This window comes from Rhinoderma darwinii, chromosome 6, assembly GCF_050947455.1.
Source record: "Rhinoderma darwinii isolate aRhiDar2 chromosome 6, aRhiDar2.hap1, whole genome shotgun sequence".
NCBI lineage: Eukaryota > Metazoa > Chordata > Amphibia > Anura > Rhinodermatidae > Rhinoderma > Rhinoderma darwinii.
In genome coordinates, this window is record NC_134692.1 from 112,944,249 (window position 1) to 112,970,745 (window position 26,497).

Sequence of the window (26,497 nt, forward strand, 5' to 3'; positions counted from 1 at the left end):
GCTGCAGAATCAACTGAAGCCTCTGTTGCCGATGTGTCCGACACGATGCAGGACCTGTGAGTGACGTCACAGCGTGATCTGGCAGGTAGTGCCACACAGCCCCCTTGAAGATAGTGCCACACAGCACCCTTGTAGGATTCCAGTTCAGGAGGAGCCGCTGACGTCACTATCCATATATGGATAGTGACATCAGGGGCTTCTACTGAAGCGGAATCCCTGGCCAGAGCGTCGGCAGCGCTCTGAAGGGATTCCGCTCCTAGAAAGGTGCTCCCTCTAGTAGCATGTATGTACACCAAATCAGTTTATGCAAAAGCAATTATAATCCGTAAACCATAAAACACCAAAATATTTGTTGAATTAAAAATACAGAGATATTTCCTATAATAAGGGTGTCCATCAGGAAGGACCATAGTTTTAAAGGGGTATTTTCAGCCTGCAACCCTCCACCCCCACTGATCTAGTATTTGAAAAAAAAATGGTTGCAGGCTGGGAAAATTTATAAAAAAAAAAAAAGATAGATATAGGATATTAAACCCAAAATAAAGAAATTTCCCAAATATATATTTTAAAAAAAGGCCAGGGTGGTCCTACCTGGAAACAAATAGCCCCACATTACGGGCACAGCTGGCCGTGGACATCCACCCACATTTGCGGGTCCGTGCTCCCATATAAAGTATGGGAGAACGGTCCATGTAAAGCGAAAGATAGGACATGTCCTATCTTTTGCGGTACACTTTTACGGCCCGGACACCTTCCTTTGACTATACGGGAAGGTATCCGTTGTCAACAGAAGTGAATGTGTCTGTAATTGCAGACCGCAATTATGGAAAAATGTTATGGTCATGTGCATGGGGCTTTATAATCCAGACCAATGTCTCCAAGGTAGGTTTACACTATAAAGATGCTCGCAGGCTAGAAGTCTACTATAATGATAGTGAGCACATGTAATGGTTTAATAGATTGGTCATTATAAAAATCCCAAATTTCTCACCTAAGTGTCCCATCAAGATTGAGCCTAGAACATCTGGATTCTGTTGTCCCTTAAAAGCTACAGTGAAAAATAACAGGCATTGCAACATACTCGTAAAACTGGAAGAATTTTGAAATTCTTCCCTTGAAATCTATTAAAGAAATATGTTACTTTAAAATACCTGTCACTGCTTGTTGTTGATTTATTAAAAAAGATTAAAAGATTTTTCAGAAACCCATACATACACTGAAAAGGGAAAAGTAGTTGTCCCGTGGTATCTGGCACAAAAACGTTCGCAGCAGATCATTTTAGTCCTTTAGTTGTGAGGTGAGGCCTTCACGGACCGGACTCGGTTTTCCAGCACATCCCGCAGATGCTCGTTCAGATTAAGATCTGGGAAATTAGGGTGTCAGGTCAACATCTTGAGCTCATTATCATGTTCCTCAAAAATTCCTGAACAATTTTTGCAGTGCGGCGGGGTGAATTATTCTGCTGGGAGAGTCCTCTGCCATTAGGGAATACAGTTGACATGAAGGGGTGTACTCTTCTTGCAACAATGTTTAGATAGATGGCACATGTCAAAGTAAAACTCACATGAATGGCAGGACCCAAGGTTTCCCAGCAGAACATTGCCCAAAGCATCACAGTGCCCCTCTGCCGGCTTGTCTTCTTCCCATAGTGCATCCTGGTGTCATCTCTTCCTGATGTAGGCCACAAACACACACCAGGTGTCCACATGATGTAAAAGAAAACGTTATTCATCAGACCAGGCCACCTTCTTCCATTGCTCCATGGTCCAGTTCTAATGCCCATTGCAGGCACTCTTGGCGATGGAGAGGGGTCTGCATGGGCTTTCTGACTGGTCTGTGGCTACGCAGCCCCATATGCAGAAAATGCATTTTCACCACTACATATGAACCCAGCTTAACTGGAGCGAGATCTGTGCCAATCCCACCTGACGCTGCTGCACATTAATATCTAATGGATATAAAAAATTTTAAAAAATCATCATGTGTCATACATGACATCCATTTTATTTAAACTGCACATTTTTGTGTTTTGGAGAGGCGGCACTTAGTACTGCTTATATTAAGCAGTGTTATACGGCGCCCCCCCTGAAGCACAGACTTGCGCAGTCCAAATAAAATGGATGTCTGAGGTGACAGGAGGGGTACACACCTAATTTGTCAAGTTCCACTATTTTAACTATTTTGCTTTGACTTCATCTGTTCGCATCGTCTGGCCTGGTCTCGCAACCACAGCAAAAAACGCACCATATCGTGGTAAAAATGCATGCCCTTATGTGGTTCTAACCGCACCTCAACCGCAACATGTAAATGGAAACTTAGGCTGTGTTAACATCTGCATTCTGTTGTATTGCTCTATCATTGGAGTAGAACAATGGAAGCGCCGAATCGGTCGGGTTTCCAGCATTTTGTGGGACAAAATAGCGCTTCAAGATGCGCAATTTTGTCTAGAAGAAATGATGGAATCTGCGTCGGAGGCTCCTAACAGCTTTTGACACGGATGTGAGCAGAACCTTAAAAACAATAGCGCACATAGTAGAAGAAACAACTTGTATTTATGAAGACCGTGGTAGTTTTATTAGACATTTGGAACAAAGACATATTTAAAGGGGTTGTGCAACGCCTCTCTTTTGCCAAGTAAATTGCGTACAAATAAATGGTTACACCTGTAATACATGGACAGCTCAACTTAGCCAGAGCGAGATCCTCTGCTTGTTAGTGTTTCTCCGCTCTCATAAAGGGATGTCCGGAGCAATAAACCCCCCTCCATGACGACCATATGCCCTTCAGGTCAGAACTACACCTAGACTTTTTGGTAGCGCTACTAATTGAATTTAACTCTTCAGTGACAGCTGCAGTCCACAGGATTGCATGCAACTCAAGTATTTATTTGGACTGCAGCTGTAGCTCAATAGTTAAAATCAACCATAGCGCTACAAAAAGTCTAGATGTAGCCGTGGCCTAATCCATTACCTGCAGCCACCAAGATGTGCTCTCGGGGACTGAATTTCCTTACAATGTATTTTCCAATCTGTGAGAACATCCTGTGCCCGTTTTGATTAACTATTGATAATTCTATTGTGGAGAACGACTTTCAAGAATAAGCAAAATGTTTTTAGATTTCCTATAGATAACATTTCTCAATGACAGAGACTCGGCTACATCAAATCAAAAATAATTCTTGAGTACTGACCGGTTTAGTATAATTTTTACGAGGTCACACGGACTCTTGAAATCAAGAAAAGGAATTATACAAGTTTTCTCCATATAACAAATTTATGGGTCCAAATTGCTAAAATACCAGTCTGTATCCAGTTAGCAATGCACCTCCTAGGTATGTACTCAACATCCACAGTAAATACTGGAAACTATTTTGAGAACACATCCTTCTTAACCAAAGTAACTGTATACTAACTTGAAACAGATGGGGGGAGAAAAAAATTACCCACACGTCTTTTTTTTTTTTTGTTTGTACCAAGACCTGGAGGTTGCCAATGGAATTTATTGCACATTTGACATTTGGTACCAATGAATGTCAATTCAAGTTTCCGCGACATTATTACAAAATTGTTACTCAACTGAGAAAACTGGGACCAATGAAACAAGCCATGTTGTCGATAGCTGTTTTGGGAAATAAAAGTCTGGAATAAAATTTAAAAAAAGGGTTGGATGCATTATTTAAATTGGAATATTATGGTTAGCTGTATAGGGGTATATTCATATGTGGCAGATTTGTTACAGAAATATCTGAGAAAAATGTATTTTATATATGTGAATGGGGATTATTCCTGCAGCACGTGTATAGATTCTTGCAAGCCTTATTCAGATGAATGAGACAGTTGGAGGAATTTCTGCAACAAACCTGTCGCGCGTTATTAGACCCTAACACTCCTTTTACACGGCCCAGTGAGGAGCTATAATTGGCAATGTATGGGGACAAACAATCGTTACTACGATCCTCCATCCCATACATTTTCATGTCAGCAGCACATCTCTTTACACAGGGAGATGTGCTTTTGACTAGTGACAATTTGATTGGCCGCATAAATGAGCCAATCAGCCGATGAACGAGAGTTTTCCCATTTTCTCGACTGATCGTTTCCCTGTTTACACAGGGCAATGATCGGGAACGAGTGTTCATATAAACGCTTGTTTGCTCCATCATTGGCCTCTGTATAACGGCCTTTAGACGGCTTTATCTGGACAACCGGGGCAGGGATATATTCTGATGTATATAATATTAAAGGTAATGTTTTATTAGAAAGTGACCTATTGACCAAGTTTTTATATTAAACATATTTGTTACGATTTTTTGTCGATTTTTTTTTTTCTCGGTCATTATCTATACTAAAAAATAATACTACAATCGTGCAATTTTCACTCTGGCCACTGATCCTTATAGTAGACTGACACTTCCTGTTCTGTAGAGATCCCTTCTCAGCAGACATCTCATTATCATCACAGGCAGGATTACAATAAAAGGTAACACCTCTATATACATGACACAGGATCCACCATTGACCAGAGGTGATGGACACAGCTCCCCTCCTCCCCCTTCCAGCACAATGACCTCTGCACAAGTCACAGAGCATGCCTAGAAAACTATCCCATAGAAATCAGTGGGTCAGGTTTTAATAAATAAAAAAAATGAAAGAAATTATAATAATAGGCGAAACATTCCCTATAAGTTTATATTCACGTTTGAATACCAATTTACAGGTTGGGTACCTTTGCAAACCGCATTACTTGCTGGTTTGGCTGCATTAACACTTGTGTGATGCAATTTATCTACATACCGACCATACCAGCGTGTACTACAGCTCTAATGATGAGACTGTTGTGACCAGAAATACATGTGGGGCTATTTGTTTCCAGGTAGGACCACCCTGGCCTTTTTTTAAAATATATATTTGGGAAATTTCTTTATTTTGGGTTTAATATCCTATATCTATCTTTTTTTTTTTTTATAAATTTTCCCAGCCTGCAACCATTTTTTTTTCAAATACTAGATCAGTGGGGGTGGAGGGTTGCAGGCTGAAAATACCCCTTTAAAACTATGGTCCTTCCTGATGGACACCCTTATTATAGGAAATATCTCTGTATTTTTAATTCAACAAATATTTTGGTGTTTTATGGTTTACGGATTATAATTGCTTTTGCATAAACTGATTTGGTGTACATACATGCTACTAGAGGGAGCACCTTTCTAGGAGCGGAATCCCTTCAGAGCGCTGCCGACGCTCTGGCCAGGGATTCCGCTTCAGTAGAAGCCCCTGATGTCACTATCCATATATGGACAGTGACGTCAGCGGCTCCTCCTGAACTGGAATCCTACAAGGGTGCTGTGTGGCACTATCTTCAAGGGGGCTGTGTGGCACTACCTACAAGGGGGCTGTGTGGCACTACCTACAAGGGGGCTGTGTGGCACTAGCTACAAGGGGGCTGTGTGGCACTAGCTACAAGGGGGCTGTGGCACCCCTTGAAGATAGCGTTATACCGTCCTCCCTGTACACCATTAGGGTTCCCTCTAGGAGTGGAATTCCCAGACAGAGAATTGCCGACTATCTTGCCTGGGATTACTCTCCTGCAGGAGCCCCTGAGGTCATATATTGTACTCACTCAACCCAAAACTTCTTTAACATTTTCCTGGAAAAGAAGCAAACTTGTCGGTCCTTACCGCTTCCCCATGTGACTGCTCAGTTCCTCATGTAGATGACATGTCCCATAGTCTTTGTGCGCCACCACAAATGTTTGCAAGCAGTGCTTCTTCATGTAGTACAACGTCCAGGATCGCCCTGGCACTATTGGCTTCTACGGAGAAACCGCCACGAATGCGCCGTTATACATCGCTTGAGAGGCGTCTGTCTACACGGTATTGCAGAAGAAAATGAATTAGCATATGCCCATCCTGAATACTAGTGGGTTACAGGACGTAGACAATAGCAGCACAGCAAAAACAGGGATATGTTAAGGGTTCATTGAAAAGGGTTTGGTGCACTTTTCTTTTTTTCTTAAATATCCAAGTATTGGAATAATTTATATCTGTCATTTATCTTTTACTGTAGATATGATTATAATCTTTGAAAACCTATTTAAAGAGGCTCTGTCACCAGATTTTGCAACCCCTATCTACTTTTGCAGCAGATAGGCGCTGCAATGTAGATTACAGTGACGTTTTTATTTTTAAAAAACGAGCATTTTTGGCCAAGTTATGAGCATTTTTGTAGTTATGCAAATGAGGCTTGCAAAAGTCCAAGTGGGTGTGTTTAAAAGTAAAAGTCCAAGTGGGCGTGTATTATGTGCGTACATCGGGGCGTTTTTAATACTTTTACTAGCTGGGCGCTCTGATGAGAAGTATCATCCACTTCTCTTCAGAACGCCCAGCTTCTGGCAGTGCAGACACAGCCGTGTTCTCGAGAGATCACGCTGTGTCGTCACTCACAGGTCCTGCATCGTGTCGGACACATCGGCAACAGAGGCTTCAGTTGATTCTGCAGCAGCATCGGCGTTAGCAGGTAAGTCGATGTAGCTACTTACCTGCAAACGCTGATGCTGCTGCAGAATCAACTGTAGCCTCTGATGCCGATGTGTCCTCGCTCGTCTGACACGATGCAGGACCTGTGAGTGACGTCACAGCGTGATCTGGCAGAAGCTGGGCGTTCTGAAGAGAAGTGGATGATACTTCTCATCAGAATGCCCAGCTAGTAAAAGTATTAAAAACGCCCCGATGTACGCACATAATACACGCCCACTTGGACTTTTACTTTTAAACACACCCACTTGGACTTTTGCAAGCCTCATTTGCATAACTACAAAAATGGTCATAACTTGGCCAAAAATGCTCGTTTTTTAAAAATAAAAACGTTACTGTAATCTACATTGCAGCGCCTATCTGCTGCAATAGCAGATAGGGGTTGCAAAATCTGGTGACAGAGCCTCTTTAAGCATTACGCAACAAGAATCTGACAGCCACATTGCTACAAAATTGTTACAATATGTTGTGTTCTGTCTAAAAATTTACAAGCTTATTTTTCTTATATACTTATTTACTCAGCATAGTAGTACAGCTTTGTAAATCCCAAGACACAAACGTGTATCTACTTTGTGCATAAGGCCTAGCTCATATCACATTACATCGCCTAAATTTGACGTATACGCCGGGAAAAACTCCCAACGTACAGTATATGTTAAACGTCGGCTACGGTGGATGCCCTAACAGTTGCATCCGTCACCATAGACTTTAATGGTATCTGTTAAACGAATACGCTATGAACTGAGCTTATGAGGGTATATGACGAATGATATATCAATTTAACATATACATCATGAAAAGCTAATAAAAAGCCGGTGAAGTATACGTTAAAGTGTAACTAAACTTTCAGAAAACGTCAAACATGTCATAGTAACATGTCAGAAGTTTTGATCGGTGGGGGTCTGAGCATTGATGCTCAGGTGAGTCCGCATACCGTTACATCGGCTTTCCGAGAAAAGCCGATCAGAAACCAAGCGGCTCAGCGCTTCTGCCGATTCGTTTTAGCGATCGGTGGGGGTCTCAGTGCTCGGACGCCACCAATCAAAACTTCTTACATGTCACTATGTCAGAAGTTTTCTGAAAGTTTAGTTGCCCTTTAAATTCTATGGACACCTTTGAGGGCATTTTTTTTTAAATAAATAGATTAGTCAGTGTGTGTAGTGTAACTTTGTAATTAGTCTTTATTAAAATATCGTTTTACTTTTGGAGATACAGCTGTTCTGTACTAGCTGTATCTCGTCTTAGGCCCCGTAAAAAAAACAACTCTGTAATTGCGGACCGCAATACGGTCCGCAATTACGGACCCGCCCGATTCTATTGTTCGCCGGCACCTTTCCGTACCGCTACGGATAGGTGTCTGTGCCGTAGAACCGTGCCGGGAATTATGGAGCATGTCCTACTTTTCGATTTTTACGTGTTTTGCTCCCACGCTTTGCCTGGGAGCGCGGGCGTAAAATGCGGCCCGCGGCGCGATTACGGGCACGGCTGTGTGCATGAGGCCTTACACTGAGTCCATCAGTCCCGCGGGTTCTGTGTCGGCGGGTCCTGCATTTCTCTGACACACAGAATCCACCTGTAATCGATCACATCTAAGTTTTTATACCTCGTGGTATACATATTTTTAAGGGATTCTATACACTTTTTTTTTTTTATACTCAGTTCCATTGTATGCAATAGCGTAATCTACCAATCTGTATACCAGCCTGACGGAGGCCAAAAGGACACTCTTGACCTCTTCAGGCTAATAGAGCCCTACGTACAGGTTTAGCATGTATGCCGGGTGCTTTCCCGAAGTACAAGCTAAACATGGGGTTAAAACGTGATATGCAGGGGGGGCCTAGAATTCAAAAAAATACATCCTAAACAATTTGGGCCTTTTTTTTTTTTTTATGCAGCAGATCTGAGATATACAGTAACATATGTATGTGCGCCAAATTTATATAGAATTTTCCATGCTAAAATTTGTACATTTTCCCAATGTCCAACAGTTTTCAGTTTGGAGGTGAGGCCTAATTTATCACTAATATACAAAATTGTAATCCTGAATAACCTATTGCAATGAGGTTGCTTATAAGGGTAGGTTTCCAAATAATAGGATTTGTTGAAAATTTTCACAGCATACCCGCAGAAAGAGGCAGAAAAACGTGCAGATTTTCTTGCCGATTTCCCTTTTGCAAAAAATCCAGTCATCAAAAAAAACAACAACAATCCAGTATACTCACCTTACAAATTCCCTGGCACTCCATAGGCATACGAACACGGTAAGGGTTTCCACTGCGCATGTTTACGCTGTGGAAATAGAATGCTAGCATGCCACGTGTGAGCGAGCGCACCTTTATAAAGATGGAGGAAGATAACACAGGATCCAACATTGTCAATAGGTGACGATAACGGCTTAGATCATCCTCTCTCCCTGTACATGTAACACCCAGCCATAGGAGTCAATAGGTTGTTTTTATGACTGAGGTTTCTTTTGTCCATATAGATGCTGTAAAGCAAATCTCTGAACTGATGTTCACAGTTCAGAGCAGCCGCTCCGGCAAGATGGCAGCTGTCATAATTATAATCGCAAGTATATTGCTTGAAGAAAGTTGCAAAGTTCAATACAGTGTAATATATCTATCAAGTATTACATTTATTGTTTAATGAGAATTTCTATCTAAACCATAAAATTGTCTATATATTAGTAAATTCAAAAGCCAGAGCAATAGACAAAGTTCGGTAGTTCTGTTTGTTTCACTTACAAAGATTGTCATTGTTCTATTCAGTCATGGCAGCAATTTTTGAAGACAGGGAAGTGCCGTCATATTGTTTGTCACCTTCGTATTAGAGGCTCAAAAACTGACGGAAAAGCTTTGTCAGCCCGTCCAATCAATAACAAAGTGACCGTTTTACCATCAGCTGCTGAGAAGCCAATTAACGCTGCAGCCATTTTGTAGGTTTTTCTTTTCGTTTTTCTCCGCATTCCAAAAGCCAAAGCTTTATTTTTCTGTCGACATAACCATATGAGAGCTTGTTTTCTGGCAGACAAGTTTTTATTTTTTAATGTCACCATTTAAAGTACTGTATAAAGTACTGGGAAAATATAACATTTTCTTTGCCGGGTGGATTTGAAAAAAACGGAGATTCCGATATTGTTTTTCGACTTTTGTTGTTAAAGCGCTCACCGTGCAGTAAGAACGACACGTTAACATTATTCTGTGGGTCAGTACGATTATGGCAATGCCAACTTTATATCGTTTTTTTTGCATGATGTAATACTTTTACAAAAATAAATTATTCGCAATATAAGATCATAACTTTTTAATCTTTACGTTAATGGAGCAGTGAGGACTTTTTTGGGAGCCGAGCTGTAGTTTTTGTTTTATTCCATTTTCTTGGGAAGCATGGTGACCAAAAAAAACAGCAATTCTGGCTTTAAAAATGTACTTTCCTACAGCCTTCTTCCCACGAATTAAATAACATGATATTTTACCAGTTCAGCCTTTTCCAGGAGCGGCGATATCAATTATATATATGTATATTTTTTTTTATTACAATTTTTACTCTACTTCTGGGGGAAAATGGGAAAAGTTTTAAATTTTAATTTAAAAAAATTCAGTTTTTTAAATGTATTTATTTTTTAGTCCCCCTAGGTGACTTGAAAAAGTGATCGCTTCATTACTGGTACAATACACTGCAATTCTTATGTATTGCAGAGTATTTTGCTATTTACCGGCTGAGCTTATTAGCAGCATGCCATGTCAACCTCACGACGCAGGGCGGTGGGTGGGGGGGGGGGTTTGGGGTGATGGAAGAAGCCACCCCCTCTCTTCTAACAGCTTAGATGCCGCGGTCGCTATTGACTGCGGCATTTAAGTGGTTAAATTGCCGGGATCAGAGTCATCTACGATTCCAGCTGCTGCAGTGAGGTGTTGGCTGTAATATACAACTGACATCCGCTGAGTATGGGTCGGCCTCAGCCCCTAAGCCCGCTCCATACTCCCTCCTTGGCGGCTGTGACCTACAGTTACGTCTCATTGTGCCAAGGGGTTAAAGCGGACAACCAATAGGGCTGCACTTCCTGTTGTCACTCTTGCAAAAATTGCTGCTGCAATTAAATAGAAAGTGAGTAAATCAAAAATAATTACGTAATAACTAAGAATGATTGCTCTAAAATCTGACAATTTATATTTTTGGTGGAAATCCTTTTTAGAGAAAAGTCAGTAACAAGTTGTAATAAAACAGGGGTCAGAAATAGTCTATAATCAAGCTTGGAATCTTTGACACAGTGGCATTAGTTTTAATGGTAACTCTTTGTGCGTGTAAAACAGATCTCTTTTTCAGATACACCTGTGATTTATATGACATATTGAAATCAACGGAACGTACAAAAAAAAAAAAAGTCCTGTTTCAGAGGAGAGAATCACTATTTCAGCACCTTTAGAAAACTTTCTGGCCAGCTTGGTGGCGCTGAACACCAGGAGAGAGAGCGGTGCACAAATCACAGCGCCGCCCAGTGTTCAGCACCGACAAATACAACAGCACCGCTCTCTCTCCCAGGTGTTCAGTGCTGCTTTCTGTGTTCAGCGCCGGCACCGGACACCGAAAGAGGGAAGCGTGACAGGAAAGCATGCCCCAAGTGCCAGCTGTAGCACGGGTGACACATGTTGCCGATCCCTGTAATAGAACCTAATTTGCCAATGTATGAGAACAATGGGGCAGATTTACTAATACGGTCTAAATGTGGTGAACTGCATTTGCACCAGAATCTGCCCCATTGTATTCCCATAACTATGTTCTAAAAAGTCTTGGTCATCGAGATTGACCATTCTAATCTGAAAGACAAGTTGAGCACGAGATTGTGAGGTTTCCTTCTAGCTTTGTGTTTGCAATCCTAGCACTGGATGTGAGGACGGTATGATCAGCTCGCATCCTACCTGGGAACAATATTTTTGGCAAGCTTCGATTCCCATCAGGTCAGTCCCAGAGCTATTTGACAATAATTCCTGGAGCAATTCATCGGGACTTTCCTTGGATTTAGCAGTTTCCCATAAAGCACATAATGATCGCTTGACTTGATGTTGTGAGTTCTACATAAAACACTGTTTTCTTTATGCCTGATGACTGCTATAAAACAAACCAAAATCTATACACTATTGTCCTATATGGTTCCACACACATAGTAGTTGGTATATTGACTTCCTGTGACATTAACCCCGTGTGCGTATGAAAGGGCATGAGACAGGAATATTAAATTGTGATGCCTACTAACATAGAACCATGCGAGTGTCTCCTGATCAGTCACAGATAATGTATCAGATAATATACAGTACAATGGCACTTACGTGGCTTGAAGGCAATGCAGCCGGGATGTTACTGATGATCACAGAGATGGGTACAATCAATATTAGCCTTTATGTTTGTGTACATTTATCATTGACTTAACTGGATTTAACCCCTTATTACCTAAGGTATTTTAAACCTTAACGACCAAGCATTTTTTAAAAGTTTTTCCATATTCGCATTCAAAGAGCTATAACTTTTTTATTTTTAAAGCGACATAGCTGTACAGATAAGGACTTTTTTGAGGGGTAATGGAAAAAAAAAAAAAAAAATGTCCCCATTTATTTTTGTGTCTTAAATTTACACAGTTTACCGTGTGGTATTACATAGTTAGTACAGTTGAAAAAAGACACACGTCCATCAAGTTAAACCAAGGAATGGGAAAGGTACGGGGAAAATAACACAACTTTATTCAGCGGGTAGTTACCATTGTGGGGACACCAGATTTACATAGATTTTTTTTTTTATGTTTTACTACTTTTAGGGCTTGTCCACAAGTTGCGGAATTGCTGCATTTTTTTTCGGTCTGAAATCGTAGCAGCAAAGTGGATGAGATTGAACAAATCTCATCCATAAGCTGCATAAATACGGAGCGGAAAAAACGCTCAGAAATTGACCTGCGGTGTGGAAATTTATTCCGCAGCATGTCAATTCTACTTTCATAAATGCTGAGAGCCGGGAGCTTTTGCTCCATCCGGCGGCGCTGCTTTATTCTGATACAGTGATGTAAAAAGACTACTGCATAAGAATAAAGCCCATTAGTGACCGCTGTAAAAACACCTATGGGCGGTCACTAACTGATTAAAGAGGACCTGTCAGTTCTCCGGTCAAATCTGTTTTAGTAAATACTTATACAGTATTCTTCATGAAACTGTGGAGTAGGAAGAAGTTGGAACCACTCGTCAGTCTCTTTTGTATGAAGCAGACATATAAAGCAAAAAGTGGGGCAGGAGTTTCTTAGCCAACACTGTGGGTGATGCTCAGCAAGGAGAAGTATAAGTAATCTGTGAACAACATGTAGTGAGAGAGATGAAATTACGGCACTCACCCGTTTAGCTCGTATTCTTTCTTTTATTGTGGCATCAAGCAAAGATAAAAGCGTACAAGGGAGGACATAGCAGATTGCAGGTTACAGCCTGTGTCGCGCTAAGAGTAGCGCTTCTTCTGACCTGCTTCTTCTAAAATTGTGGAGTATCTTTCCTTAATACTATGCATGTGACATTCATTCCCCTGTTATCCTTCCTGGAGATGAATAAGTTGACAACTGGGTGTTACTGTTCCCCTTGTTAAAGGCGCGTCAGACAGTTTATGGACAGATCCTACTGACAAGGGCAATGGTAAAGCCCCCGTTACCGATTTATTCACACATTTCCAGGGGGAATAACAGAGGAATGGCTCACTGCAGAGTTTTTAGAAAAAATGCTCAAACATTGTTATTTTATGGGGAATACAAACAGACAAAGTCAGGAGAGCGGATTTAAATCCCAATTGGTGTATTATCAGTTTCATATTTCTTTACGGTCCCTTATTTATATAGCATCATTTATTTCTGCTGTGCGGTACAAAGAACTTGTCCTTAGTAGAAGCCCTTTTACGGGCCATAGATTAGGAGAATGAGCATTCATATGAATGCTCGTTCCCGATCATTGCCCTGTGTAAACAGGGCAGAGATCAGGCCACGAACAAAAAAAACGCTTGCTCGGCGGCTGATTTAATCTCTTATGCAGCCCTGAAAATCATTGTCGCCGGAAAAAGTCTCAGAAATGTCCAAAAATCTGATATAATCTAAATCAGTGGTGTTCGGATTGTCTGAAGGTTAACGCTACCATCCCTAGCTTGCTGTCCCCTAGATTATTTGACAGCATCAGTGGAACCAGAAACCGGGGGCTTTAATATCGATGGTTTGGGGGAACATTTCAGAAGATTAAGAACTTGGTATCTGTAAGAAGTAAACTAAGACCTGATTCACACGAGCGTATTAGATTCACGCGCGTGAATCTGGTCCGTGTGTTGCGTTATGCATCAGTGTGCTTTGCGAGTGGCATGCGTTATTCACGCACTCGCAAAGCACATATTTAAAAAATATATATATTTTCAATTAAATTGATGCGTAAATCACGCACAGCACACGGATGTGCATCCGTGTGCGGTGCGTGTTTTTCACGCATCTATTGACTTCTATGGCCGCGTAGGTGCGTGATAAAGCACCAATATAGGACTTGCAGTGAGTTTTACGCAGTGGACTCTCGCTGCTTGAGAAATCACGCATATGTGAATGGCCCCATTGAAATCAATGGGTCCGTGTGCTGTGCGTTGTTTCAACGCACAGCACACAGACGTGATTCACGCTTGTGTGAATGAGGCCTAACACAATGAGTAGGAAGTTATAACACTACTGACATAATTATAAGTAATCAAAATTTCAAGAAAATATATAATCAAGCCCACGTCTGCTAATAGAGAGATGGAGTAATGTATATGGCTGTAATATGGCCACAATTTAGCGTCTATATTACGTCCGCAGCACCAGGACCTCTGCGTCTCCTACTGTATTTAAAGCAAGCCAAGTTCGGTTCAGCAGAACCATGGGAGAATCAGGGCATTGCGGTCATAATACGTACCCTAAAATGAAGCAATATTACGAATCCAAATAAATGCACTGGCAAAAACCCACATATCATTTAGCGATATCAAACAGGTTTTCAGCTTTATAAAATCACGTCCCTCTTAGAATTCCCTCATATAGCTCATGAAACCGTCAGAGTACAGTCCACTGTAGAGGTCGCAGTCCCCAGGGAGAACTCAATTTTGGCCATAATAGATTTTCACATGCTTTCCTGCCTCAAAATTGTTTCTTTTCGACACTGACTGATGCACAGGGAATGTGAAGGCTGTGGGAACTGGCAGTACCAACCACAGGCCATACATCATGGGAAAAAAACAGTACCACAAGATCCCCCTCTAGATAACATGCACATTGGTGCAGAGAGTTAAAAGCTTCTGCACTCCCTTCATCATAGTCAGAGCCGGATCTAAATGTTATGTTACCAGATGTACGGGCTCTAAACCGAAACCGCACCACGTACGACTGCATGCAAATAACAGACATGTTTATAAACATGTACAACAACTCGGTCGTCAGTGGAAATCTTACTGCCAAATTTGCTAAAGATCAACAGCTTATGTGCTCTTCAGCTTCACTGAGGCCTTCAATACAGCTTAACATGGCCTTCAGAAACACACGCGGTGATATTGCTGACGATTACAGGACTTTTGTTCTGTTCAAATAATAAATACTATTCATGTAAATGCAAGTAATCGGACACCAGCAAGCACCTGCCCAGGGAAAAAAAACACCTAAATCTTTAAAGTCTATCAGACTATTCTGTAATTTACCATGTAATATACTGCACGCATAGCAAGAAGTGAGATTTATTGACTCTCTCTTTCTGCAATATAAAACGTACAGAGGATTTCCACCACAAAACATAAAAATTACAAAATATTAGTAACTTGTAATATAATAATATATATATGAATACCTGTATAAGGTATGATGAAGGTGTCGAAACGCGTCAGGCTAAGTTCACATCTCGTTTTGTGTTTCTACGTTTTTAAAGTTACAAAAACGTATGAATTTTTAACATACGCTTACGTTTTTTTTGCAGTATACGTCGTATATGTTTGTATACGTTGGTGTCCGTTCTTCCTTCTAAAAACGTATACTTTTTTTGTTCTTGAGCTAAATCAAACTTTGTAAAGTCAAGATTTCCCATATATGGTGACAAAATGTATAAGTTTTACATATGCAAACATAGGGTTTAAGATTCCATACGTCGCCATTGACTTCAATACAAATCAAAACATATACGTCTGGTATACGTTTTGGAAAATTACTGAAAAGCGTAGTAGAAAAAAAGGCTAGAACGTCAGCACACAAAAATTATGCACAAATTACACCATTAGGGCATTCGTTCCGACCATAAAAATCAATGTAAACGCTGTAGTACATGTTTGGACACAGTTTTTTCACGTCAACACGTGCACGCCAGACGTACAGTAAAAACTAGATGTGAACTTAGCCTTACCCCATTAAAGGCTGAATTATTACCAGCAAGTTTCATGACCATTTATTTTGATGTAGTAGCGCTTTTTGACTTCCGTAAGTCAGAAGTTAGAGCAGTACCCATAATTTGGTAATTATGCTTCTTTTACTTAGAGATATTGACATATTTCTATCAATTTGTGGCAGCCATTGTGTGACCATATTGGTTGCCACCTTTGAATAAGCTCCTTATCAGGAAAATTTACTGTTAACCCCTAGGAATAAATAAAAGCGGCAGAATTATGATCACAGTTATATTAAAACTTTATATTGTTCAAGTGATGCTTCAAATATTTTTTAGAGCCCCATGTCTTGCTGCTGGAAAGAGATGGAGGGAACTGGGTGCTGGAGGCCCCTGGGCAGATGCCCATTTTGCCCTCCGAACATGCTCATAGAATTCCATTGCCAAAAAGTGACTGCTTTCTTTCATAACGGTATTGAAAAGCATAATACTCGGTATACTTTCTCTTTGTTTACATTGATTTGGAAGTTGTGTACATCTGAATCATATGTGGTGTCCAAACTTGATGTGAACAGAGCCTAAACTGCCATATAAAATAAAATGGGGACAATGTTCATTTAATAAGAGTCATTTCCTGAGATCGTTTTTATATAGGAGGTCAAAAGTGTTACAACACGCTCATAAAAAACCCCTCCCTTTGCCTTAGAAAAGACTATATAATAATATAAATGAACATAACTAAATAATAAAGAGCAAAGGTGATAAGACAAGGAAATGTACTAGTGGAGATGAGGTTCAAGCTGATGCATTAACCCTTCGCTGCCACAGCCATTTTTAATTTTTATTTTTTTCTCTCTGTTTTCCAAATGCCATAACCTTTTTGCTGCTGTAGAGTCAGTGTAACTCCTACACATAGCTGGTGTCCTGCCAATTCCAACATAAATCCGACAGCGTGCTGCTCCTGTCGGGGCTGACGTCATCTGCGCTCTCTGCTCTTCCCCTTCCTTCTCTCAGTATTCGGTTCAAAATAAGGACCCAAAAGTAGCGCTGCTGACATCCACAGGAAATCCAGGAAAATGTCATTTGATAAAGTAAAGTCTTTATTTTAGCTACGCGTTTCAATGCTGCATGAGCATCTTCATCAGGCCAGTATTTTTACGGATAAAACAGACATCTTATATACTAGAGCCAATTTTCAAAAAACCCGCCAGAAACCTAACTGTTTTAGGATGTCATATAAGGTCAGAAAGTGACAGACCGGTATAGAAACCAATAGTATGTTATAGTAGGCATACTGGAAGCTAAAGTGACAGACCGGTTAAGAGACCAATAGTATGTCATAGTAGGCATACAAAATAAACTAATGATATAATAAAACAATGACATCGGTCTTAGTATTATAACCAGGGTTATGGTTCACATGAGAAGTGGAGGTAAGGGGAGGGGGGGTTTAAATGACCAGTGGGAGCTAACCCCATTGAACGGGATGTCTCCACTGTGCTAGATGAGAAACTGCAGGCGGGTGAAATTGATCGCAACGTTTAAAGAGCCTAAGGGGATGTTCACACGGAGTATTTTGCCGAGTTTTTTGACGCGGAAACCGCAGAGAAAGCGTATTTCGCACTGTTTTATGCCCGCGGCGCTCAATGGCTGCGGGCGAAAAATGGCGCGAAAATCGGCGTGCAGGAAGAGGAAAATCTGCCTCAAAGTTCCAAACGGAATTTTGAGGCAGATATTCCTCCCCCAAAATACTCCGTGTGAACATAGCCTTAGAGTATGCAGCAGGGAGGGGAGGCAGATTATTTTGGATAAAGCCTTCATGGAGGAAAGACCACGCAGGCTGTAAGTATTTGAGTACAGATAGTGGGCAAAGCACAGGGAGAGCGGGTGAAGTACAAAGAAACATGATAGAGGGAAAAAATTATAACACCCACAAAAGCAATGCAGAGGGGAGAAAACACACACACACACACACACACACACACACACACACACACACACACACACACACACACACTCAGTTTCAGCACAAAGAAGAAGAGATCCTTGTGGGCTGTATCAGAAGTAGAAAAAAGTACAGGAATTAAGCTGTGGGGATACATGGGAGCTAGTGAAGACATCAGCATCCTGGATACACAGACACCACATCCATACTGTTAAGGGACACATCCACAAAAGAAAAGTCTAAAACTAGGAGAAGGTTGCAAACTGTATATAACAGGGGTTCTAAAAATGAATGAAGAAATATGAGATTGCAGCCTGAAACATAGTGCAACTTTCTTTACTCCAGGTAACCACTAAAATATATAAAAATAATTTCTTCCAAGTCAAAGGTGTCCATAGCTTATAATTCCTAAGGACACAGCAATACTTTTTTAATTTTCATCCTGATATTCCATGAGCGACTTTGACCAGGGACAAATTGTAACGGCTACACGACTGTATCAGAGCATCTTAAAAACGGCAGGTCTTGTGGGGAGTTTCCAGTATGCAGTGGTTAGTACCTACCAAAAGTGGCCCAAAAAAGGACAACCGGTGAACAGGGGTGCCTAAGGCTCTTTGATGCGCATGGGGAAACGAAGACTAGCCCATCTTCTCCGATCTCACAGAGAAGTTACTGTATAAAGCACTGCTGAAAAAGCTAATGCTGGCTATACTAGAAAGGTGTAAGAAAACATTGCAGTGCAGTTTGCTGCATAGTCGCAGGCTAGTCAGGGTGCCCATGCTGACCCCTGTCCACTGCAGAAATCCCCTACAATTGACACATGAGCATCAGAACTAGACCTTGGCACAATGGAAGAAAATGGCCTGGTCTAATGAGGATTTATATTCTCTTTAATGGTTTATTTTCCTTTACTAGAACAAAGCTTAGCTAACCACAGAAAGATGGGTAAACATGAATTCCCTCTTCTGTAATAGTTTTTCTGTACCATTTGGGGGCCTAGCTTCTATTTGTGGCAATTTATTTAATTTATTTAGTCTATTTCTTAAGGTTTGCAACCGGAATGTCTAAGTAAACCAGCCTTTCCTGTTTAGAATCCAGCTAGTGTGCTGCCAGGCTTTTGTCATAAGTGCCAGTGCGAGATGTTTGTCATACACACCGAAGATTTCTTTCGTTTCAATGCTGTGCAAATGCAGATCAGAAATAATCCTGTGAACTTCCTTATATAGACAACATGTCTACATTACATGTGTTAAACTATGATAGACAACACCATATTGTGATACAAGCAATTTTCTGCAATTTCAGGCAAGCTACTCAAACAGATAAAACAAACATCCAACAGAATAATGCATGAAGCCTGCATGAACAGCGTGAGGCCTCAACTTTTGGACCTTAAAGGGGTTGTCCAGCCTTAAATTGACACTAACATTTCAAACAACGTGTGCTAATCTAATAGTATACCTGATATATACCAACTTTGTAATTTACTTACGGTTGAAATTTTGTTGTTTTATCCATGCAAATTCTGTGTGAAGTTACTGCCTCTAGGTGTCTCCCTTACTGTAATCTGCTGTCCAGCCCCTGTTGTCAAGCAAAATCCTTCCCTAGTTACAGAGCAGTGGAGACGAACTGCAGTTAAGTGTGTATTTTCACAACCTGCCCATACAAGTCTATGGAGAGGGGAGGGGGAGCAGGAGCGGAGAGAGGAGACAGACACACTGCCAATACATGTCTATGGAGCAGGAGCAAAGTGAGAAAGATACACACAGACATGCAGCAGTATCCTGGTAAGTGTTATACATTACCCCAGTGCTGGATTCATAGCTACACTGCTTATTACATCTGCATAATCTCCTCATTGCTGCTGCAACTTGTATATATGTATAGATAGTGACAGGAGATCAGGAATCTCTGCTTGTATGTGGGCAGTGTACAGAAGACATGATAGCAGTTAGGTTTTGCCCACTAGCTCAGACACAACTGAGAATTAGAGGGAAAGCCTGCCCGGGGAAAACTGCTAAATAATACAGAATAAAAAAGTCATATAAGCGCCAGAAATAGCGTTATTCCATGATAGCTTACTCTGAAAAGTCACCTAAGAAGTTATGTATGCTTTAAAAATTGTTCCCCTTAAGTTTGCAATAAATGGGATTTAGAGCTGCTTCATAATTGCTTTTTAATAAAAGTGATGCACCTTCAATTCCTTTAGACAATCCCTCTAGACGGACTTGATATAAACATTCTGGCTGTGAGCATTTACATGGCTGCCCTCCTCTCCGCGTACTTTGCAGAGAGGTCAGCTCTAGCGCTTTATCCAAAGATTTGCCGGTGTATTTCTAGCTTTACTTAGCCGTTTCTGTATAGAAGTATAGCTACTGGTTCGCATCTACAGCTAAAAAAGGGTCATGAGACAAAAATTCTCCTGAAAGGCGAGGCCCAAGAGGTGAGACTCAAACCTATTATTTTAAATGTCCCTTTTTCCCCCTATTATTTAAGGTTCATTATCATGATCTGATAAGTCTTATTGACGCACTACTATTTTTTGACATTTTTACTTGACGTAAAGGAGACATTTTGCATCCGCTTCAATGACCAATTTCAGAAGTTATTATTAAGTTCTTAGTGTTCACAAGCAGGTGCAATATCTGCTTTTCTGCCAGTCTTATGACAGCAGGAATTTAGAACCTCAAGTTTCAGCAAGCACTTGATCATTAACGTGCAGGATAAAGTCAAGTCTATTTCTTCAGCATCTTCGCCACTACATATTTCCATGCGAAAAGTTCTCATTTGATGTTAATTTGACATGAGAATTAAAAATAATAGCTTATTCTTATATAGGATTTTTTTTCTAAAGTTTTGTTTCTTAATAAGTTGTCCTTGTAAGGGAACTGAGGCACATGCCTGGACGATCATACACGTTCCTGACTACGCATAACAACTTTATTAGGGATTTTTAGTTTTGGCCATGGATTATGCAGGAAATTAATATTCTGCGTTGTGTCACTTTAATGACGTGTCCAGTAATGACAAGTATGTTCTCTAATGCTGGTGGGAATCATTGGTCCATCCAAAACATATTTTTTATTGATTTCCAGGCCATGAATTTTGTTGGATCTTAAACGAATGGACTTAATTTACTCTATATTCACCTGGGACAGTCCAAAAAGTGAAACACTTAGAGGAAACTGTGCAAACTAGAATTTAAAAAGATTGTCCAGTATTATAAAAAAAAGTGTTTTTTGTTGCTTTTATTTAAATCAGAAACAGCGCCACTCTTGTCCTTGGTCTATGTCTGATATTGCCGCTCATCCCCATTTAAGTGAATGGGGCTGAACTCCAATACCAGACACAGCCAATGGACATATGTGTCACTGTGGGAAAAAGGCCTTTTTATTTATCCCCCCCCCCCACCCCAATCTTTGTAAACCCTATAATTTTTTTGAGGCTCTCCAACTATATATATATATATATCTATATATATATATATATATATATATATATATATATATATATATATGTAATAAATGATTAACAAACCAGGCTAAGATGAGGAATAACCAAGAGGGTGAAAAAAGCTTGCCCATATTTAAGCCACTCCATGTTTTAATGCCATATCTATCATATAAATTCAGAGGATAATGGACATTCATATGAAAAATGTGCCATATTTGTAAATTTCTTTAGTATCAGAAGTAAAACTCTAAAGGCCCCATGCACACGGCCGTGCCCATAATCATGGTCCACGATTATGGGCACAGCCGGCCGCTGACACCCGCGGACAGCCTCCCGCATTTGCGGGCCTGCTCCTATATAGAGTATGGGAGCACGGTCCATAAAAAGCAAACAATAGGACATGTCCTATCTTTTGCCGAGCCATTCTATGGCACGGACATCTTCCCGTAAATATAAGGGAAGGTGTCCGCGGGCAATAGTAGAGAATGGGTCCATAATTACAGACCATAATTACGGACTATTTCTACGGTTGTGTGGATGGAACCTAAGGCCCCTTTGCACACGACTGTAGATTTCGTCCATAATTGCGGACCGTAATTACGGTCTGCAATTACGGATCCATTCATTTCTATTGACCACGGACACCTTACCTCTGTATTTGCGGGAAGGTGTCCGGGCCGAAGAAAGTCTCCGTAAATTATAGGTCATGTCCTGTCTTTTGCTTTTTACGGACTGTGCTCCCATACTTTATATGGGAGCACAGGACGAAAATGCGGGTGACTGATTACGGGGACGGCTGTGTATATGACGCCTAACCATGGTCTTCTCCTTCTCATTACACCCGTAAATGTTTTTTATATGGTTACAAAATCTCAATATATTAGTGCTACATCTCAGAATACTTTGTGTAGACTAGAAGTATGCAAAACGTAATGGGTATAATCGGAAATATAGTTTCTTCATAAGAAGATTAGAGGGTCATACTGATTCATACATCATGCTGGAAGACATAAAAGTCCTTGCAGTTGGGATTTCATTTTGTAACACGTCGTGGACAAGTCTACAAGGTGGGACTGCTTACGGCATTTGGAAATAATCCGGGACAGTCGTTCCAGCAATATATGCCTTCAGCATGGCAAAGGTTACAAGCTACATAATGTGTCACAGAAAAGATTCAGAAGTGTCAGGATTCTGAATACACATGACGTCCAGGCTCATAACTTGGCCAAAAATGAAAGTTTTTAACAAAAAACACGTTACTGTTATCTACATTGCAGCGCCGATCACATGCAATAGGAGATAGGGATTTGAGAATCTGGTGACAGAGCCTCTTTAGGGCCTTTTAGACGAGTCGATTCTCGTTCGAATAATCGTTCGATTGAGCAAAAAAGTGATCAATCAGCCTAGGTCTAAACACTGCAAGCGATCGAACGATTAACGAAATATCCTTCGTATATCGACAATCACATAGTTTTGAATGAGAGAATTTTTATTGTTCGTCGTCACTAAATATGCAAGTTTAAACAGGTATCGTTCGGCTTTCAATGACAAAGCAGTACCCATTTGATTTTTCAGAGAGTTGTGTCCCATAATTGTTGTAGATCGCACCAAATGCAGTAATTGGTTAGATGCCAGACAAGCTAGCTAAACACCGATCGCAATAATGACTATTTCAACGATAATAGATGCAACTAAATAACGATCGTTCACTACGGAACGACTCGCTAACATATCTTTAATCGTTTGATCGTTACAATTTCTTGGCTCGTCTAAAAGGCCCTTTAGAAACAGATGATAGCAAGCTGACCCTCCCACAGGCTGAGAAAAGCAGCTGCAGTTTTCAGAATAGGATTCCAAAAGCCATCAGAAAAGTGCTGAAGAGTTTAAAAAGTGTAATAAATTATACATTGCTGTGATGACCATCCTGTGCATACTCAGGAACGGTTTAAACAAAATTGCCTTAGACATTCAATTTTTCTTGGCAGATTGCAGATTCTAATCCTCCCTAAAAAAAAGTTAATCACTGGGAGTCCCAGTGCTAGGACCTACCACAAATCAACTGTACTCTGATATCTGTGACAGCACCACCAGAGAGTTTAACCCCTTAATGACCGGGCCTGAAAATACATTAATGACCAGCTAAATTTTTCTGTTTTTGCCTCTTTTGCCTTTCAGCAGCTATAACTTTTTTATATTTTGTCTTTGACGTGGCTGTATGAGGCCTTGTTTTATGCGAGAGAAATAGTATTTTTTTTCCTCGCAGTTTGGGGGGAAAAAAAATATTTTTTACAGCGTGAATATAGGAAAAAGCGATTTTCGGCATTGTTTTTCTTGTTTATTTTTTATCCCGTTCAAGTTTCACTCTAAATAATCTGTTAAATTAATTTGTCAGGTTATTATGGTCGTGTAGATACCTAATATGTGTAGGTTTTTTGTTTTTATGTAATGTGGGGCCAATAAAATATATTTTATGCAAAAGAATGACTTTTTTTGTTACTTTTTTTATTTATTTATTTGTTCCTTTTTTTTTTTTTTTTAATCCCAATAAGGGATAACTTTATTTTTTACTTATAATTTGTTAGCATTCTCCTGTATGCCAATACATTACACTGTGCCACTAGGGCAGCCCATAGTGTGCCCGAACAGCAGGCAAACTTTGTAGGTCCCCAGGGCTGACTGCAGAGGGATTCCCCCGGTGTTTGATCGCATCACCGGAATCCCGGTGATGCGATCAAACAGGGGAATTCCCTTTGACCATGCCGCGGTCACGGACCGTGACAATCAAATGGTTAAACAGCTGAGGTCCAAATGTTTTCCGACCCCAGCTGTGTTCAGGAGGCTGCTCTAAGACCAGGAGCTGTAACAACTCCTGCTTAGAGGATGAACGCTCACACGAGCGCTCATCACCTCATCTACAGCGATGCCAAAAGACGTTGTTGTAGACTGGGGACCTGCACCGCCTGATGTCAAAAGACAGTGGGCGGTCGGGAAGGAGTTAAATGCCCTTTTACACTGGGCAATTATCGGGCAGACAAGCGTTTATAGAAGCTTGTTGTCGATAATTGCCCTGTGTATACAGGGCAGCGATCAGCAGATGAACGAGCAAACGCTCGATCATCTGCTGGTCGATTCGTTTAAAAAAATCAAAGTATTATATTTGTTGGCAGCACATCTCCCCGTGTAGACAGGGAAACGTGCTGCCGACATGATAGGAATGTATGAGGACAAGCGAACAACGAGCCTTAACACTACACAGTACTTCTTGAAATCAATGGGCTATCGATGTAATGCATGGCCTGCTAGGTCCTCCAGTGAGGGACGCTCTGAGTGGCAGTTCTCTGCTCTGGCTTTAAGATTAGAACCCCTTCTATTAACAAAGAATTACCAAATAGGGTATTTAAGAATGGGTTTTCTAAATCAGAAAACCCTGTACCTGTCCAATTATATTTCTCCTCTTCTTACCTGGAACATACCTTTTAATGAGGACCTGTCAGCTCTCCTGATATGTCTGTTTTGGTAAATACTTGTATTCCCCATAAAATAACAATTCTGGAACATATTTTCTTCCATTCCTCTGTAAATTCCTCCTGGAAATGTATGAATACATTGACAATGGGGTGTTACCATTCCCCTTGTCAATTGTGTCTGTCCCTTTTATGAGGAATGTAAGTATTTTGTAAAACAGACATGTCAGGAGAGTTACAGGTCCTCTTTGAGCATGTTTGATAAGATTGAAGACAAGTTGCTAAGGCAGTAACCATTCGTAAATTAATATAAAAGAGTATCCGGCACACCAATATTGAAACAAAGGTATTTTTATTTTGTTTTTAATGCCAATGGCAGAGTGCAACGTTTCGGTCTAAGCGACCTTCATCAGGCACTGAGCCGTGCTGGAAACTGCATAGACGAGCGCTAGTGGTGCTGATAGCGGCTGGCTCGCTTCTCAGGCGGTTTAACCATTAGTGCTTTGCAAGTATATAACGTGAAACCAACAAAGATAAATCAAACAACTATAGACTAGATAACAGTTTATTTTTCTTAAGAAAAATACCGAAATTTCCTAAGTACAGTACTTTCATCATCTCTCCAAAATATGTTTGTATCATAAATATTTATGTAACAAACATTTATCGAATGCAACTAAACCAAACTCATAATCCCTAATTAAAGAAATAGTTAACGTGAGGTCGTGTACGGCAGTCACAGATGTATCGCACAAACAACAGAAATGAACACGGCTTGTTGTATTCATTATAATAATAATGTCTTCTGTGTAAACAACAAAACTACCCTATGACGCTTGGAAAAAATAGGACGATAAGATGCTCTCAATTTTTGATTACATGAAGGATTTGTGTTTATCGTCTTTTTTATTGGTGCTCTACAGCCGGTCTAAGATACATCCCACGCTGCAACGTTACAACGCAAAATACAGGTTGCTGCAATATTCTAAACCCTCAGAGCATCCGAGAAAGCAATGGATGACAAAGTGTATCGATATCCCGGTAAATAACCTGTGTAAGGGAAGAGATTACCTTTAGTCAGACTTTATTTTATTTTTTTGCCATTTACATTTCATTTTGACCACTAAGGGTATGTTTAAAACCGTAGCTTTTTGTTAGCATTAGCGTCTATTTCAATGGTAAGGCTTCCGTTGCTAATGGTTTCCGTTTGTCTCCGTTTCTTAAGGTTTGAGGTTTTTTTTTTACGGAATCAATAGCACAGTCGACTACTCTATTGATTCCGTAAAAAAAAAAAACAGAAACCTTACGAAAAAGAGACAAACGAAAACCATTAGCAACGGAAGCGTTACCATTGAAATCGATGCTAATGCTACCAGAAAGCTACGGTTTTCGTTTGCCTTTCCGTTGATGGGTTCCTCCGACGGAAAGGTCTGACGGAACCGAACGCGGATTTGAACAGGCCCTAAGATCAGCATGAATGGTGATCACAGACACAAATGGCTTATTATTAATGTATCAAAAACTATATACCATGAAAAGTGTAATACACATAAAACACCTGAAGGTCGACACACTGGAGCATATTTTGTTTTATCGTGAAATAATAATCGGTCCAAACCCTTTCAGAGCTGCTCTTTTTTTGGTGTTCGGGTCACGCGGATTAGGTGGGTCATCCTACATACCTCTATTGAGAATTACGACCGATTACATCTTT

General features: G+C 40.5%; 1 protein-coding gene across 2 annotated transcripts in view; it reads right to left on the reverse strand.

The window, feature by feature from the left end:
- MRTFB (myocardin related transcription factor B) overlaps positions 1–26,497 on the reverse strand; it is a 326,233-nt gene that overhangs the window by 124,892 nt on the left and 174,844 nt on the right. The gene's annotated exons all lie outside the window — the stretch shown is intronic.